Consider the following 17,991-nt stretch of genomic DNA (forward strand, 5'->3'; position numbering starts at 1 on the left):
ACTTGCTTGAGCAACACAGCAAGAGCCTAAGGAAGAAAGGAAGGGACTGAGGGAGGGTGGGGCAGAGGAAGGTGAGTGTGGAGGTAACGTGACAACTTTTGGGAGTGGGTTTCTCCTGCCACCATGGACTCCTGAGATCAAACTTGCTGGCCCAGCCAGTGTCAGCTCAGAACAGCCCTCAAAACTCCCCAGGAACTCCTAACCCACTCCAGTGTTAAGACCTTAAAGACTCTTCACAGGCCTCGTGGACACAGGACACTCCCACCCTGTGTTTCTCATTGTCCCTCCTCTAGCTAGCCCCTCTGCTGGTCAGAGCTACTTGACCAAGCTGAGCACTCTGCTCCTCTGCAGCTCCCAGCAAAGAAAGCATTCCTCCAGGGAGAAGGCTCAGCAGGTCAAAGGGTTTGCCTGGCATGCCTGAAGCTGATAATCTGGGGAATACCCCTGTAGGGAAACTAACTCCTCAGACTGACCTGAGCACACACCTGCACATGCGCCCTCTCTCTCACACACACACCTTATAAACAAAACTGATTTTAAAAAAGAAAGCGTTCCCCAAACTCTCTGCTTCGCTGTCCTCAAGTATAAACAACAGCACCGTGTTTTGCTCTTCGGGCTGCTAAACCTCTCCTCACAGCACTTACTGATCCACCCCCACCCAATAGATGGTACGCCTATGTTTACTGTAACCTGTCTCACACCTAGAGTCCAGTCCCTTACACTTAAGCTGTAGGTAACAACCCACCTACAGCAGTATAACTGAATGTGGGGGCAACAAAATTTGGCAGCAGTAAAAGAATTATGAATGTGCAGTGGCCACCATGAACAGAAATGGATCCAAGGCGTTCCTAGTGCTCGCCCGTACTGCAGCACGCCTGGAACTTCATTGCACCCCTCGTCCTGGATACCCAACATACACATTCATCTCACATGCACGGTACCAACACGCGGTACCTGAGCACGTGGGTTAGTGCGTGCTACAAACTGTAATGTTCTCACTGTACATACAGGATGATGGTCTTAGAGAAAGTAATGGAGGACTGGAGATTTAGCTCAGTTGGTAGGGTGCTTGCCTAGCATGCCCGGAGGGCTGGGTGCTAGCTACCAGCAGAGCATAAACCGGGTGTGGTGGCTCACATTGGTAATCCCCAGAACTCAAACAGAGGGAGATGGAGGCAGGGAAGTTAGATGGTCAAGGCTCTTGCTGCCAGGCCTGACGACCTTGGTCCTATCCCCAGGAAGTACAAGGTGGAGAGAAACACCTCTGCCTCTGCAAGTGATCCTCTGACCTGTCTCAAAATAAATTAAATGAGCCGGGCAGTGGTGGCTCACGCCTTTAATCCCAGCACTTGGGAGGCAGAGGCAGGTGTGTCTCTGAGTTCGAGACCAGCCTGGTCTACAAGAGCTAGTTCCAGGACAGGCTCCAAAACCAGAGAAACCCTGTCTCGAAAAACAAAACAAAACAAAAATAAATTAATAAATTAAATGAATGATAAACTCTGAAAAACATTGAAACTGCTCTACATCCTGCAGGTATTTCAAGTATTTAGCCAAGATTTAATTTATTTTTGCTTTTATTAGATTTATATATTATGTGTTTGCACACCACATGTGTTGTCTTGGTGTCCAGAGTTCAGAGGCATCAGGGTCCCTGGAACTGGAGTCACAGATCTTGTGAACCACCCTGAGGGTGCTAAGACCCAAACCTGAATCCTCAGTAAGAGCAACAAGCGTTCTTAACTGCTGAGCCATCTCTGTCCCGAGATTTAATTTTTAAGTTTAAAATTTATCAACCTGGCAGGTGTGTGTGTGTGTGTGTGTGTGTGTGTGTGTGTGTGTGTGTGATGAGATCAAATTCAGGTTGCTAGACTTGACAACAAGCACCTTTATCAGCTGGGCCATCTCTATGGCCTCCAAGATTTAAATTATTGTCTAAAAATAAACATCTACCCATCAGTATGCAAATTTGCTTTAATCTTCAACAAATGATAAAATCTTATGTATATGAAGTAGCTGCTTAATTTTTTTCTAAATATTTATTTATTTATTATGTATGCAATATTCTTTCTGTGTGTATGCTTAAAGGCCAGAAGAGGGCACCAGATCCTATCACAGATGGTTGTGAGCCACCATGTGGTTGCTGGGAATTGAACTCAGGACCTCTGGAAGAGCAGGCTCTTAACCGCTGAGCCATCTCTCCAGCCCCTGAAGCAGCTGCTTTAAAATAAATTTTCTTGTTTTATTTAACTTTATTTTATGTGTATTGGTGAAGTTAAATAAAAAAAAAAGTATTTTAAAATAAATTTTCTTTTATGTATATGACTGTTTTGCCTGCATATGTACACATATATGCCTAAAGCTCTCAGAGGCCAGAAGAGGGCTTTGGGTCTCCTGGAACTGGAGTGACAAACGGCTGTTACTGCCTGATGTTTGTTCCGGGCACCAAAGCCAAGTCCCCTGCAAAAGTATCATTGGATCTTCACTGCAGAACCATCTCTCCAGCTCCTGGTTTTTTGTTTTATTAGAAGAGAACCTGGAGGGAACGGACCCTACCAGCACACCACAGCAAAGTACCTGCCTTCTCTCTAACCTTTCAGTCGTCCAGACCTATCCTAGCACTGCAGCCACTCACAATCAGGATTTCCCCACTAGTCACCCAGTTGGTGTTGCGTTGTGGGAGCTCCTTCAGCCAACAGCCGCTGAGATACCAGCCCATTGGGGTGTGGTCTCTCTCCCTTTAAAAAAGCGGCCACTTCCCTCTCCTCTCTCTTGCTTCCTGCTCCCCTTCAGGCGGCTAGACTCCCTTCCTGATTGCCCAGAGGGCTGTTGTCTGGGACGGTGATCTGTAAGTTTTTTTCCCCTTTAAATAAATAACCATTCTATTAATCATAATTCCAAACTGGTGTGGGATTGTTTGTGATTTACGCCTTCATCTGGCCCCCAACAGTTAGTCAGGAAATGTTAGTGGATGCAAGTGTGTTCACAACTGCTGCAAGTCTGCTTCCTCCTCCCACCACAAGGACCCTCTGTGTGTGTGTTCACACCTGCTTCAGGGTGCATGTGGAGGCCCTAAGACTGCAGGTGGGAGTCTGCTTCCTCCTCCCACCATGTGAACTCTGAAGACTTGACAGCGGACCCTTTTATACACTAAGCCATCTCTCCAACCCTCATTTTAATATTTATTTCCTTTTTATATGTAGACTCTGGAAGTATAACATGCAATGCGTGTGTGGGTCCCCATGGAGAACAGGTGTCAAATCCCCTGGAGCTGGAGTTAGCAGTGTTTGAATTGGGTGCTGAGAACCAAACCTGGGTCCTCTAGAAGAGCAGCAAGCACTCTAACCGGCTTAGCCATCTCTCCTACCCATGCCCTTATTTTTTCTGAAATGTTACCATTTATTAAAGATGCGAACAAATGGATATGCTAATGAAATGGATGTGCTTGCCTACTTTTACTAAATAATTAATCCTGGCTGATAAGTAGGGCATGAACATTTTTTTTTGAGACAGGGTTTCTCTGTAGCTTTGGTGCCCGATCAGGCTGGCCTCAAACTCACAGAGATCCGCTTGCTTCTGCCTCCCAAGTGCTGGGATTAAAGGCGTGCGCCACCGTGAGCAACATTTTTCAAAGTTGACTGGTAGCTTGATTTTTAGGATAACCGATGCTAAGCCAGGTGTGACAGTGCAGTTGAAATCCCAGAACACGCAGACAGGCAGGAAAAGTGTGAAAGCTAGCAAGGGAAAACAAAACCAAAGAAACTACCAATGCTTCCACACGCCACAGCACAAAACGGCAGGAGCGAGCACAAGCATTCTACTTATTCATTTATTTATTGCTTTCTCAGGACAGGGTTTAACTATGCAGACCTGTCTGCCCTAGAACTTACTATGTAGACCAGACTAGCTTCAAACTCAAGAGATTCACCTGCCTCCTGAGTGTGCCACCAGACCTAGCCAATTTTCTTTATGGTTTTTTAATATTTATTTATTTATTTGTTTGTTTATTTATTATGTATACAATATTCTTTCTACGGGTATGCCTGCAGGCCAGAAGAGGGCACCAGACCTCATTACAGATGGTTGTGAGCCACCATGTGGTTGCCGGGAATTGAACTCAGGACCTTTTGAAGAGCTGGCAATGCTCTTAACCGCTGAGCCATCTCTCCAGCCCTCTTTTATGGTTTTTTGAGACAGGGTTTCTCTGCATAACACACAGTACTGGCTGTCCTGGAACTCACTTTGTAGACCAGCCTGGCCTCGAACCCACAACAGAGATCCGCCTCCCTCTGTCTCCCGAGTGCTGGGACGGACTAATGGCGTGGGCCACCACTGCCACATCCTTTTTTTCTAAGGGCCATTTTAGAAATTGTTGGAACTTGAACTTAAAAAAAGCAGCAATTCAGCCGGGCGATGGTGGCGCACGCCTTTAATCCCAGCACTCGGGAGGCAGAGGGAGGTGGATCTCTGCGAGTTTGAGGCCAGCCTGATCTACAAGAGCTAGTTCTAGGGCAGACTCCAAAGCTACAGAGAAACCCTATCTCGAAAATAATAAATAAATAAAAATAAATAAATAAAATCGGCAATTCATGTTGCAGGGATCTGATGCAGTCTTCTAACTTCTTGAGGCCCCAGGCACACACTTGATACACAGATGTACATGCATGCAAAACATCCATACAAATAAATATCTGGATCTAAAAAATAATTCATTTGTGTTAAATGTGGAGTGTGCACATGCAGAGGTCAGAGGACATCAGGCGCCTGGCTGTGTCCTGCTGCTTTACTCCTGTTTTGGGTCTCTCACTACACCTGGAGCGAGGCACCAAGCCCCAGTAAGGATCCTCCTGCTATGCTCCAGTGCTCCTGCCTCCAACACTGGGCATATGGTCATGCCCAGCTGGGGATTCAAACTCAGGACCTCAGGTCTGCACAGTAAGTGAGTAAGTGCTTTAACCCCCTGAGCCATCTACCCAGACCTGGGAACTGAACTTCAATGGCAAGGATAATTTATGGACCATAAGTATAGCATATAAACCCAATACAGGGGCTGGAGAGATGGCTCAGTGGTTAAGAGCATTGCCTGCTCTTCCAAAGGTCATGAGTTCAATTCCCAGCAACCACATGGTGGCTCACAACCATCTGTAATGGGGTCTGGTGCCCTCTTCTGGCCAGCAGGCATACACACAGACAGAATATTGTATACATAATAAATAAATAAATAAATATATTTTTTTTAAAAAAAACAATACAGTTTTTAGAATTAAAAACAAATATTCTGCAACTGTGTCCAAGGACTTCAGATGATCAATTGTAACTCTTACAATTAAATTTTTCGTTAAGTTTTTTTTTTAACTTAAAAATCATCTGTAATTAATTATACAGATTTTTAAATAAGCATTTCCACTCCTTCCTTCCACTTTAACTCTTTGTTGTTGTTCTGTTTTTTGAGACAGGGTTTCTCTGTGTAACAGTTCTGGCTGGCCTGGAACTCACTTTGTAGCCAGCCAGGCTTGCCTGGAACTCAGAGATCTGCCTCCTGGGGTTAAAGGCAAGCACCACCACCTGGCCTATGTTATCTCTTAAGGTAAAACTTTCCGTTTTATATTGTAACATTAGATGTTAGTTTCTTCCTTGAGGAGACATACTTAAATCACTGAGTTCTTTGACAGTATCTTACAAGTTTTGGAAGGTCTAATCATAATGAAAAACATTAACAAAATTAGTTCTTTTCTCAATCAAAACTATAGCTTCATCTTTCTGCTTTCTCACCCTAAGAACCACCCTAAATCTGAATATAAACAAACCTTTGTAATCATAGTCCATGTCTTAGCAAAGGTTTGTAAACAAATGGCCATTAAAGGCCATTCTTTATGAATTCTTGATGAAGTTAATGCCTTTTGTAGGGTATATTAATGTATTTGTTTTTAGCTCCAAGGGTCTATGGCGACCTGAAGTGAGCTAGTCACATGTCCACTGTCAGCCTGAACTTTTGCTATAAATCCAACATCTCCCCCATCAGTTGCTCCGCACCATCTGTCTGGGCAGCAAGGAAATATTTTCTCCCTTTAAACCTTCATTTGTGGAAAACACATGGACTTTAAAGATAATAGTTTTCCCTCTTAAATGTGACTTTCTAAGTAGGCCCAAACAGCGATTCTTCGCAAGTCCTATCTTACATAAAGAAACATCAGGGCTTTACCTAAACTGAACCACAGGCTTTGAGCTGCCCTGGAGCCTGGGAATAATTACAAATTTCAGAAACATTCTTTTGGAAACAGCATTGTTTGGTCAAAGCATTTTACAAATTCCATCCCCATACCTCGCCCCCCCATGTACTATTTCTGCCATTTTAATACAAGCAGGTAGCTAAGCTAGGCGCAGTGGCTCGTCTAATCCCAGAGCTAGGGAAGCAAGGTGAGAGAATCCTCACACCAACCTGAGTGGTATCTTTTCTCAACCAATCAATAAATAACAGCAACAGGGCATCTTCTACTGTACAGTGTTTAATTTTCTCCAATTAAATAACAATTTTATGATGCAACCACTCTTAAAAGTAACGGATTTCTCTATGTAGTCCTGATTGTCCTGGAACTCTCTGTAGACCAGGCTGGCCTGCAACACAACCTCCCAAGTGCCGGGAGTAAAGGCTTGGGTTACCAAGCCCTACCTAATAGTAACAAATTTCCCAAAAAATATTTTCTTTCAAAATATATTTTAATTAAATCTTTATAAAAGTTGTTCAACAGCTGGAGAGAGGCCCAGTGGTTATAAGAGCACTGGTTGCACTTGTAGAGGACCTGGGTTCAATCCCAGCATCCACATGATGGTTCACAACTGTCCATAATTCCTGTTCCAAAGGGTTCGATGACCTCTTCTGACTTCCATGGGCATCAAGCATACATATGGGGCACAAACACTCATTCAAGCAAAACACCCACTTGAAAAAAAAGACAAAAACATATTCTTGGACTAAGGATATAGTATACTTGGCCACCAAGCATTAGGCCCTGGAAACAACGCAAATTTCTTGTTATTTGGTTTTTGAGACAGGGTCTCATGTAGCCAAGCTGACTTCCAAATGGCTACATATCCCAGAATCACACTGAACTGTTCCTTTGACCTCTACCTCCCAAGACTAGACACTGGGATTACTAGACTTCAGCCCTTGGCTTCACTTAAAAAGCTGATATTCACATGGACATACATATCTAGTGGTAATGGTTGAGATTATCAAAGGGCTCCCACCTGACTTGCAATAACATAATACGTGTCACAGATGTGTCTGGAACCCCAGCACTTAGAGGTGGAAGCATGAAGACCATCAAAGATCAGGAGTTCGAGGTCATCCTTAACTCTGCTAATCTTTGGAAGCCAGCAGCGGTGGAGATCCACATCTCAAAATAAAAAATGGGTGTGCTCCACCATGCTTGGTAAGATAAAACAGCCTAACAACACAACCTTACCCAAAGATAACTCACTTATCACATGCTGAGTGAGGAATCACTGTTTCTGTTAACAGAAGACTTTGCTGTGTACAAGCAAGTGTCCATTCTGTGCTGGGAAATCAAGGCTGTGCTGAGGTCAAGGGTGAATTCTGACAGACTCTGCCAGAAACACATAAGCTATTCGGTGTTGGATTCTGAACTAATGACTGGTTGTTGCACGATCGTGTTGCCGTATTTTCATCAGTCCTCACATTCAGGTAAATTGGTCAGCACCCAATTTAACAAGCTGTGGGTTAAAATACACGCACAGAAAACCCAAAATGTATGCCATTCGAAACTTCAATGTATCACCTTTAAAACAGAAACACACAGGGAAAGTGTAACCAGGTAATAATGTCCCTGTAACCCAGGGTCGTCACAGGAGCTGCGAACACTCCTTAGCGTAACACCAGAGGTGCCTGTCTCTGCCTCCCCTGGGAAGCAAAAAATAAATAAATAATAAATAAATAAATAAAAATAAAAAAATAGGAGTCAGGTACTCTGAGGCCCTCAACATTTTAGCGTTATGTATTTAAATTTTCATCTGGGGCCAAAATCTTGCTGTATGCAGATCACGCTGGCCTGGATGCTCCTGGGAGGCCCTTAACTTAGTGGGTTGAGTGGGAGATTGACTTCGTCCCCAGACCTAAAGTAAACTAAAAGAATTTGGAAAACCAACCATTTTAGCTTCTCTGAGGGAAGCCATGAAAAACAAGGTCTGAAAATAAGATGGTAGATGCCGTTTTGCATCTACCACCGAGCTTGAGATGGGTTTCGTCCCCACTTTTCAGATGAGCAAACTGAGAGTATGAGGGTATGAGGAAGGTCATACTATTGGAAAGGGCAGAGGTTAGATTCAAAAATCAAAACTGGGGCCGACGCCACAGCTCTAAGGCCCAGAGGCTTTGGCCAGAACCTCGGATTTTCCATCCCTTTCCAGTGGTAAACGTTTTCGTTCCTCCGGTTCCACGGCTGTACAAGGGAAATAACACTTGATTTCGCAGGTTTGTTGTCAAGACGACGATAAACGAGCTTGTTTGCCCCAGGGTCAGCTACAAATACATGCTTAAAAAAAAAAAAAGGCGCGCACAATGCACCAGACTGGGCCGCGGGATCCCGCGCTCGGCGGTGGTCCCGCGCAGACCCGGCCCCCAGCGCGCGCGGCGCCGCAGGAGGAAACAAAGCCAGCGCTCGCGGCTGCCACCCGTCGGGCCCGCCCCCTCCCGGGGCTGGCGGCTTCCCTTCGCCCGCGCCGCTACCTACCGGGGCTCCGACTCAGCCTCGGCCTCGGCCGCTAGCCCAATCTCGGCGGCGCTTACTGCCTGGCTCGCTGAGAACAGGAGGGACGCGCGGGCGTGCACGCTGATCGGACGTCCAGCCAGCGGAAGGGGCGGGACCGGAAAACGGGGCCAAGCGTCTGCCGCCAGCACGGGAGGAGGTGGGCGTGGTCGGGCCGAGCTCTGCACAGAGCCGCAGCGGGTCCAGGCTCAGTCTTCACCTTTTTATCCACTACTTTTCTTCAGGGCCAGTGGAGGAAATGTACTTCCTGGCGCAATTTCTATCACCTGTTTTTTCCCCTAGAGCAGTGAATACGAACCTCACATTTCAGGAACAAAATGATCAGAGAAAGGTGTTAAAACCATGGCTCCGCTCTAGTAACCACAGTAGCCACAGCAGTTAACCACTCACTTTTTATCCACCAGGTTTTAAAAGCACTGTGTAACGTTATCTCAGGCTTCAGAGTCCTTATGGTGGATAATGTCGTTAATTTAATTTTACATAAGAAGTAACAGATCTTTCGAAGTTAATCCATTTCTCCGCTCAAAATCAATTGATTGCTGGTCCATTTTTGTCCAAACCTCTCTTCTAAATTACAATCTCTCCATAGTTCTGCGGACACGACTTCTTTCAAAAACATTTTCATTCGGTTACTCTGTTGGACAGCATCACATTTCGGGCATGCAGAGGATATATATTACTTATTAAATATTATAAGGTGGGAGCTAGAGAGATGGCTCAGAGGTTAAGGGCATTGCCTGCTCTTCCAAAGGTCCTGAGTTCAATTCCCAGCAACCACATGGTGGCTCACAACCATCTGTAAAGAGGTCTGGTGCCCTCTTCTGGCCTTCAGGCATGCACACAGACAGAGTATTGTATACATAATAAATAAATAATTGTTTTTTAAAAAATAAATAAATATTATAAGGTCCATGGTAGCTAAGATCTGATATTAATATCTGACATCTAATATCGATGGGGCCTGATTAGTGGGCAGGACAGCAGTCTTCAGGAGAGGAAACACTGGGAAAGCTACTAAGAAACGAACTCTTGGATCATGTCAAAACACCAGCCATCATGATGTGGACCTGACTTTTTTCTTCTCCTGCACCCTCTGTATTTGACATAATATGCACATGTGACATAAGTATGTACATGTGACATAAAACAGGACTACTATATCTAATTTTAAAATAATCAAGAACATAGTCTGGCCTAGCAAGCTGAAATTAGCAGATCAAGAAATGCAGCCTCGTCGGGTGTTAGCACACGCCTTCGCCTTCGATCCCAGCACTTGGGAGGCAGAGGCAGGCGGATCTCTGTGAGTTGGAGACCAGCCTGGTTTACAGGGCGCGATCCAGGACAGCCAGAACTATTACACGGAGAAACCCTGTCTCAAAAAATCAAGGAAAGGCTGGGCGGTGGTGGCACATGCCTTTAATACCAGCACTTGGGAGGCAGAAGCAGGCGGATCTCTGTGAGTTCGAGGCCAACCTGGTCAACAAGAGCTAGTTCCAGGACAGGCACCAAAAGCTACAGAGAAACCCTGTCTCAAAAAACAAAACAAAACAAAACAAAAACAAACAAACAAACAAAAAAACTCAGGACCTCTGGAAGAACAGCCAGTGCACTTAACCTCTGAGCCATCTCTCCAGCCCCGCTGGCTAGTTTTTAATGTCATCCCTGGAAAGCTAGAGTCATCTGAGAAGAGGGAGCCTCAGATGAAAAAATGTGCCTCTATTAAGATTGGGCTGCGGAGAGGTGGCAGCACAAGTTTTTGAACCCAGCACTCAGGAGACGAAGGCAGGTAGATCTATCTCTGTGAGCTTGAGGCCAGCCTGGTCTACAGACCTAGTTCCAAGACAGTCAAGGCTATGCAGAGAAACTCTGTCTCCAAAGCAAACAAACAAACAAAGATCAACAGGCCTTAGGCAGGCAAGCCTGCAGGGTATTTTCTTAATTAGTAATTAATGTGGAAGAGCCATTGTGGGTGGGGCCACCCCTGGGCTTAGGATTCTGGGGTCTCTAAGAAAGCAGCCTGAGCAAGTCAAGAGAAACAAGCCAATACGCAACACTCCTCCGTGGCCTCGCATCAGCTCCTGCTTCCAGGTTCCAGCCCTATCTGAGTTCCTGCCTTGGCTTCCCACAGTGATCAGAATTTGTAAGCCAAATTAACCCCCCCCCCCCCCCCCCCCCCCCCCCCCCCCCCCCGTTGCTCTCAATCATGAAGCTTCATCATAGTAATAGAAAAGTAGAAAAGTAAGTAACTTGTACATAAGGAATATCTTTCTTCATTTTTAGTGAATTCAACTTGTCCTAGAATTCCTAGTCCAGCATCTACACTGGTGCTGGTAAGGTCTCTTTGGACTTTAACATTTGGTTAATTTTGATTAATCCACCATGAATGTTGTTGCCATTGAAGACGGATAGCTTCTGAGTGATTGATAAAAGAGTCAACCTTGGGGCTGGAGAGATGGCTCAGAAGTTAAGAGTGCTGGCTGTTCTTCCAGAGGCCCTGAGTTCAATTCCCAGCAACCACATGGTGGCTCACAACCATCTGTAGTGAGATCTGGTGCCTCTCTGACATGCAGACAGAACACTACACATAATAAATCTTTTTTTAAAATATTTATTCATTATGTATACAATATTCTGTCTGTGTGTATGCCTGAAGGCCAGAAGAGGGCGCCAGACCTCCTTACAGATGGTTGTGAGCCACCATGTGGTTGCCGGGAATTGAACTCAGGACCTTTGGAAGAGCAGGCAATGCTCTCAACCACTGAGCCATCTCTCCAGCCCCACATAATAAATCTTAAAAAAAAAAAAAGAATCAACCTCAAATGTCTGGATATCCCATACACAAGTCAATACAATAAAGGTTACTTCTAGGCACAAGTCTGAGTGTGCCGTAGGGCTTCCAGAGCCATCCCAGCCTGATAGTAGTATGTACATAATCTGGAATTTGAGTCCAAGTTACTCCAATGAATTGAACTTCATGTGGTTGGAAGGTATTACTGTGGGCTATCTTGCCACACTGAGAGGGCAAGTGATCATCACAACAGGTTATATCGTGACAGGAACAGGCAGCTGCAATAGACTAGCCATTATATCCAGGAATTCTCACCCACTCTTTGTTACTGAAATGTAAGGTTCATGCTCACTGCTCTATGGAAAAAACAGGTGTCAGAAATTAACGTCAGGAAGTAGATTTACATCACAGCTTTAAGAAAAATACAGGAAACTTTTGCATCTCAAATATCTTTGGGAAGGAGCAAGAGGGCTTCTGCAGGATAAAAAGGTTCCAGATGGGCTGGAAGTCTGCGTGCTGTATGTAGTCTTCTGGTCCTCAGTTTTGCTTCTTCACATCCCCTTGGAAAGCTAAGTAAATTGACTAGAACCCGGGACTGTGACCTAAGGTCAGCATCTCTATTTTCTTTCTAGACACAAAGCTTTTCTTCAAATCAGTTCATATGAATTGCAGAGAAAAGGCCGCTTTCTAGAATTTAGACTTGATGTGGGATTCCCCTCTGTATGCTATAAATATGTTTTATTGCTGTTGGTTAATTCTAAATAAGCTGCTTAGGCCTATGGCAGGCAGAATAAAGCCCACCCACCCCCCAAATCCAAACAAAAACATAGAGTGAAAGTAGGCGGGGTCAGGGAGATACAATGTAGCTGCTAAAGGAGGCAGACACCATGTAGCTGCCCAAGAAGCAAGAAGTAACAAACCACAAGCCTTGCAATAAAATACAAAATAATAGAAATGAGTTAATTTAAGATATAAGAGATAGCTAGAAAGACACCTAAGCCATTGGCCAAACACTGTTATAATTAATATAGTTTCTGTGTCGATTATTCAAGTCTGGGCAGCTGGGAAATGGAAAAGCAGTCTCTGCTTACAAAATGGAAAACACAGATTAATATTCCTGCAGTCTTAGAAATGGAACATAAACCAACTCATGTTTCTGGGAAGGATATTATAAAAAACAGTCACCAACCATTCAGGTGGTATAAAAACACAAAATAACTGGCAAACTTTCAGAGGTACCTGTGGGGACTGAATTATACCCGCCCACATTCCACATTTTCTGGTGGTCAGAGAATCTGAGCAATGTACAAGGCTCAGTGTGCACCTTCCACCCAGGAGGTGGTCGCCTGGCTCTTTGATGGTAAAACAAAGTGGTCGGGATATGCTAATGCCATTCAGTTCCTTCTATTGTAAACTAGGAGGCCGCCTAGGGAAGAGGTGTTTTCTGTCTGTGTGACAAAATAGACACAGACAAAATGGGTATAGATGTGGCCTATGTCATTCCCCCATCCATTTGCCTGCAAAATTCAAGATGTCGTTATTTTTTCTGCTGTGTAGTACTCCATTGTGTAAATATGCCAGATTTTCCTTATCCATTCTTTGGTTGAGGGGCATTTAGGTTGATTCCAGGTTCTGGCCATATGAACAAAGTTGAGCTCATGTCCTTGTGGCACAATTGAGCATCCTTTGGATATATACCCAAAAGTGGCATTACTGGGTCTTGAGGAAGCTTGTTTCCCAGTTTTCTGAGAAATTGCCACACTGACATTCAAAGGGGTTGTACCAGCTTGCATTCCCACCAGCAATGCATTAGTGTTCCCTTATGCCTCTCCAGCATAAGTTGTCATCAGTGTTTTTGATCTTGAGCACCTACATTCTATACTGATGCAAATAAATCAGGGAAGGTAGGTTACAAATCAGAAGGTTTAAGTAAAGTAGAACAAAGCCCTTATGATTCTGTCCAAAAGTCAAAATTACGTGCTATTCTCAAGGTACTAAAGGATTTTAAAGAACCTCTCAAAACAGATACTGATTCACAATATTCAGAAAAAGTTCTTTGCATATTGAAACCACTGAGTTTATACCAGATGATACAGAACTGACTTCATTAATTATGCAGGTTCAAGATATAATCAGGTATAGGCTTTGTCCCATATACATAACACACATCAGATCCCATACCAGCACGCCAGGTTCTCTAGCACAAGGTAATGCAGAAATTGATTGATTATTGATTGGAAATGTGTTGAAGACCTCAGAATTTCATAAAAACATCATATCAATAGCAAAGGTTTAAAAAGGGACTTTTCTTTTACATGGCAGCAAGCTAAGGAGATTATAATGAAATATCCTACTTGTTCTTCATAAAAAACACCTGCAGGGGGCTGGAGAGGTAGCTCAGTGGTTAAAAGAACTGACTGTTCTTCCCAAGGACCCGAGTTCAATTCCCAGCACCCACATGGCAGCTCACAACTGTCTGAAGATCCAGTTCCAGGGGATCTGACACCTTCACACCAATGCACATAAAATAAAGTTAAATAAACCATTAAAAAATTAAAAAAAAAACACCTGCAGGAAGTAACCCAAAGGGTACCCAAAAGAATGGAATCAGGTAGACAGATGGATGTGTTCCACTTTGTAGATTTGGAAAATTAAAATATGTACACCACACCATTGACACCCATTCAAGTTTTCAATGGTCACTTGCTTTGAGTTTGGAAAAGGCTAATTCGATAATCACACCTTTACTGGAAGTTATGGCCATCATGTATATACCTGCACAAATAAAGACAGGCAATGATCCAGCATATGTCTCTAAGAAGATGAAACTGGTTTTTTGTTTATTATAATATAAAGCTAATCCCAGCACTTAGGAGGCAGAGGCAGGCAATCTCTGTGAGTTTGAGGCCAGCCTGGTCTACAAGAGCTAGTTCCAGGACAGGAACCAAAAGCTACGGAGAAAGCCTGTCTCAAAAAAAAAAAAAATNGTATATCACACAATCCTACAGGTCAGATAGTTATAGAAAGACCAAATTGAACTATAAAGGATATGTTAAACAAACAGAAAAGGATGAAAAATACCCCTAGAAATAGATTGCATAATGTTTTAGTAACCTTGAATTTTCTTAATGAGAAAGGAACAATGGCAGCAGAGAGACATTGGATAATAGGAAAAAACTTTTGAATTAAATCAGCTGGTGTATTTCAAAGATATGTTAACCTCAGAATGGAAACCAGGAGATGTGCTATGTTGGGGAAGGGGTTTCGCTCTAGTGTTCACAGTAGAAGAAACGCTATGGATACCATCAAAATTAATAAAGATTTGGTTTGAAAAGGAGAAACCATTGATAAAGAGAATCACCAAGAAAGAGAAATCTGACTTATAATACTAATATCCTCTACAGGGTAAGATCTTATTGATATACATATAATAGTAGTCACTATTTATTAAAAATCAAAGCTGGCTTTGGAGTTGGACAGTGGCTATCTTTCTCTAAATCCAAGCATGTTGTTAAAAGAAAAATTCAGAGTTTCTGTCTCATATAAGGAGTCACCTGATATGGGACAGAAGGAAGATAAAATTTAGGGGCTAGGGGCTGGAGAGATGGCTCAGTGGTTAAGAGCATTGCCTGATCTTCCAAAGGTCCTGAGTTCAATTCCCAGCAACCACATGATGGCTTACACCCATCTATAATGAGATCTGGTGCCCAGAACACTATATACGTAAAATAAATAAATTAAAAATAAATAAATTAATTAAAAAAATTAGGGGCTACTATTATCAAAACTCTGCTTTCAAAAAACTGCAGATCACTACCCTTTCTGTGAGTTTATCCCCAAATAAATAAATCTTTGTTATACTCCGTTCTGAGCTATCGTGGAACTCTTTTGTACACCAACATAGACTAGCATGTCTAGGGTCTATAAGAAAGCAGGCTAAGTCATGAGAAGCAAGCCAATAAACAGCACTCTTCCGCATCAGCTCTAAGTGAGTTATAGGGGAATGCCCTTAGCTGAAGATGCAGAGGGCCCAAGGTCTTGGCACTCTGGAAACTGAGGCAGAAGGATTGGGAATTCCAAGATCAGCTTCGTGGGCTGTGGCAATCAGGCCAGTTTTGGTCACACGGAACTCTGTCTCAAAGCAACACACACAAAAGAGGGGAAGAGATGGGTGGTTGAAAGATTGGTGTACTTGGCCTGGTGACTCAGACCCGTAATGCCAGCAGCTTGGGAACCTGAGGCAGGAGAAGCAAAAGGCCAATGCCTGCCTGGGCTAGAGTGAGTTCAGAGTCAACCTGAGTAAGTTATAGAGACTCCATCTCAAAATAAAAGTGTTAAGGATGTAGCTAGTGGTCTATAGTCCCAACGTCAATCCCCAGTACAAATAAATAAATAGAATAAATAAATTATGGAAAGAATTAGGGAATGGGGGAAAAAAGACAATTTGTGGCCAGGCGGTGGTGGCGCACGTCTTTAATCCCAGCACTCAGGAGGCAGAATCAGGTGGATCTCTGTGAGTTCGAGGCTAGCCTGGTCTACAAGAGCTAGTTCCAGGACAGGCTCCAAAGCAACAGAGAAACCCTGTCTCAAAAAGCCAAACAAACAAACAAAAAAAAAAGACAGTTTGTGCCTGCTGTTAAAATCCTGCCTGTTAAATTCCTGGAACTTTCTCCTTGCCTTCTATTGCCAAGATGACTTACGCTGTGTCTCCAGATGAATGGTGTCTATATTCTCCTACCCATCCCCAACAGAGTTGCTAGGCAGCCAGACTGGCCTTGAATTTGCAAATAGAATTCATATTATAATTCAATGGACCCCTTGCTTCACACATCCTGACATTGCTTGAGCTCCTGTACACGACACACCCCTCCACTGTCTAGATGTAGACACACCCTGCCCAGTGCCTTAGAACTCACTCCCTCTCCAGTTAAAAAAAATTATTCGACAAATTCAAACATAAGCTTTCTTTAACTACTTGGTGTGTGTGTGCTTTCAAGGTCTGAAGACATCTGTGGGAGTAGGTTCTCTCCTTTTGCCCCGTGGATTCTGGGGACTGAACTCAGGTTTTCAGATATGGTAGAGTTCTTTTCCCTTTGAGCCACCTTGCCAGCCCTCTCCCATCTCTTCCAGAAGAAACCTATCTTCTTCCTGACAAAGCCCCTCCTACTTTGATATACTTTTTCTTTTCTTTGGACTCACTGAATTTAACTTTGCTTGCGTGAGCAGGAGTGGGGGGTCTTTACAGGAACAAGGCACTGTTACAGCCACAGAAGGAAGTAGCTCCCTACGTCAAGACAGTAGAAAGCTCCTCCTCGGGAATCAGCTTCTCCTGGCTCCAAGCCAGGAGCCAAGAAGAATAAATCTCTAACTCTATAAAGCAGCTCTAATGCCCCAGTCTCCCTCCCTTAACAATAGACTTGCAGATAGACTTGCCCTGTGGTTCTTAGCCTTTTTTACTCCTGACGTATCAGAGGTACCTACACCCCTCAGAAATGGTAGCCGGTCTTGACAAGAACAAGAAATGCCTGCCCTGCTATTGGCACTTGCCTAATTATTTAGCTGTTTTTTTTGTTGTTGTTGTTTTTCGTTTTCGAGACACGGTTTCCTTGTAGCTTTGGAGCCTGTCCTGGAACTTGCTCTGTAGACCAGGCTGGCCTTGAACTCACAGAGAACCAGCTGCCTCTGCCTCCCAAGTGCTGGGATTAAAGGCGTGCACCACCGCCTGGCAAGTTATCTAGTTTTTTTTTTTTTTTTTTTCCTCAAGACAGGGTTTCTCTGTGGCTTTGGAGCCTGTCCTGGAACTAGCTCTTCTAGACCAGGCTGGCCTCGAACTCATAGAGATCCGCCTGCCTCTGCCTCCCAAGTGCTGGGATTAAAGACGTGCGCCGCCACTGCCCGGCAAGTTATCTAGTTTTTGTCAAGGGATAGTGCATGAAAAAACTCCAGGTGTCTTGCTTATGATACTGAGAACTATTTGTGTGCCAGTGAGGTCCTTGCATTCTAAGATTGGATCTATGGTCCTGTGGTCCAATCTGCCAGGACCTTCACTGCTGGAAAAGGTTGAAAGGCATAGTCTCTCAGTCTCTCTCTCTCTGTTTGTCTCTCTCTCCCCCTCCTGTGTGTGTGTGTGTGTGTGTGTGTGTGTTTACACCCCCTTGGAGGCCAGATGAAGACATCAAGATCCCCCTTTTCGGGCTGGAGAGATGGCTCAGAGGTTAAGAGCATTGCCTGCTCTTCCAAAGGTCCTGAGTTCAATTCCCAGCAACCACATGGTGGCTCACAACCATCTGTAATGGGGTCTGGTGCCCTCTTCTGGCCTGCAGGCATACACACAGACAGAATATTGTATACATAATAAATAAATAAATGTTTAAAAAAAAAAGATCCCCCTTTTCCCTTTGGACTGTCTCTCCACACACC

The 17,991-nt window shown here is 44.0% G+C and overlaps 1 protein-coding gene and 1 long non-coding RNA gene across 3 annotated transcripts in view; one reads left to right on the forward strand and one right to left on the reverse strand.

The window, feature by feature from the left end:
- Dcakd (dephospho-CoA kinase domain containing) overlaps positions 1-17,991 on the reverse strand; it is a 39,386-nt gene that overhangs the window by 14,350 nt on the left and 7,045 nt on the right. Inside the window, exon 1 of one of the 2 annotated variants that reach the window (XM_050156584.1) lies at positions 8,748-8,891. The exons of the other annotated variant lie outside the window; for it this stretch is intronic. The gene's annotated coding sequence lies outside the window, so the exon portion shown is untranslated. Of the gene's footprint in view, positions 1-8,747; positions 8,892-17,991 lie in introns of those variants that run through there. 2 annotated transcript variants of the gene reach the window in all.
- Positions 9,027-17,991, forward strand: part of LOC126510172 (uncharacterized) — a 9,543-nt gene continuing 578 nt past the window's right edge. Inside the window, exons 1-2 of the long non-coding RNA XR_007594330.1 lie at positions 9,027-9,534; positions 17,814-17,991. The exon at positions 17,814-17,991 is cut by the window's right edge and continues 578 nt beyond it. This is a non-coding gene — a long non-coding RNA (uncharacterized lncRNA). The remainder of the gene's footprint in view (positions 9,535-17,813) is intronic.

Source organism: Alexandromys fortis, unplaced genomic scaffold (assembly GCF_014885135.2).
Source record: "Alexandromys fortis isolate MF-2015 unplaced genomic scaffold, M_Fortis_MF-2015_v1.1 scaffold_31, whole genome shotgun sequence".
NCBI lineage: Eukaryota > Metazoa > Chordata > Mammalia > Rodentia > Cricetidae > Alexandromys > Alexandromys fortis.